Genomic DNA, 1,513 nt, shown 5'->3' with positions numbered 1-1,513 from the left:
TATAGTGCATTAATGAACTAGCGTCATCAATCGAATTTATATATGTATATTATTTCGTCCGGATAATCATATTAGGTATTTATGACATATTTGTGTATTGTATATTTGTATTTAATTACAGGATATTTATATTTTAGAATTTCATATTTTGGTATTTTGGTTTTTTTTGCTGTACCAGCTAAATTTCCGACGGATTTTTGGCGGAAAATCTGTCGGTAAATAAGTAGATATAAGTTTTATTTAAAAAATTTCCGATGGATTTTCCGACGGAAAAATCCGTCGGTAAATATTTTCCGTCAATTAAAAATAAAAATATTTTCATATTATAAATTAGGAAAAAAAAATTAAAATATAATTACCGACGGAATTCCGTTGGAAATCCATAAAAAAATGCTATTTTTATTTTTAAATAAAAGTTGGTTAATATTTTTGAAGTAAATAGAAAAAGTTTACCGACGGATTTCCGACGGAAATTCCGTCGGTTAATCTAATCCCATTTTAGATTACTTCTAATTAACCCGGACAATTACTAACATATTATAAAATTTTCCGACAGATTTCCGACGAACATATCCGTCGGAAAATACAAATCCGTCGGAAATTCCGTCGGAAAAGGCATTTAGCGGCGGGGTTTTTCCCGACGGCAAAATCCGTCGGAAATCCGTCGGAAAGTTGTTTTTCCGACAGATTTCCGACGGATTTTGCCGTCGGAAACACCGGATTTTTTAGTAGTGATATTTTTGCTCCAATAACCTCTCCAAAACTCTCCAAAATGGAGAAACATGAGAGTGTAAACCAAAAATAATTTTTTATCATATTCAAAACCGACAGAAATCCTTGATATTAATGGTTTATGAGAGATAAATAATATTTTATTAGAGTTTTAATTCTCCATTTTGGAAATTTTTTGGTGAATATGTTGGAGATGCTATAATATTATAAAAATTTATAAATCCAAATAATTCGTTTTTAGAATATTAAATTTTAGAATAAAGATTGATTAATGTAAGATTAAACTCGAAACATTCAAAGTATTAACCGAAAATTAGTAATACCAACTTAAACATTATTTATATATAATTAATATATTATATAATTTACTCCAAAAACTTAAACATTCAAAGTATTAACCGAAAAATAGTAATACCAGTGTAATTTACTCTAAAAACTTAAGCTTACATATAATTAATATATTTAATCAACAAATTACTTTTTATCGCGGTTGTTATTATTCTTTTATTAATTTTACAATTATGAAGACTTTGTTTGATTGTTAAAACTTCATTTCAATATATTTTGTAATCATAATATTTAAGGTATTTATTTTAGTATAAAATTATCATTTTAAAACTCTAAATCTCCTTAACAATAAAATATTTAGCTCTAACTATAGAAACCAACAATATTTAGCCTAATCAAAATAAAAACTAAACAATATTTAGCTTCACAAACAATGAAGAGATCAAGTTATTATTTAAATAAAACATTTGCTTCATGATTATTGGGGGGGGTG

The sequence above is a fragment of the Cynara cardunculus genome (genome assembly GCF_001531365.2).
Source record: "Cynara cardunculus var. scolymus isolate 2C chromosome LG 5, CcrdV1, whole genome shotgun sequence".
NCBI classification, from domain to species: Eukaryota; Viridiplantae; Streptophyta; class Magnoliopsida; order Asterales; family Asteraceae; genus Cynara; species Cynara cardunculus.
Note: the sequence above shows the minus strand (reverse complement) of the source record.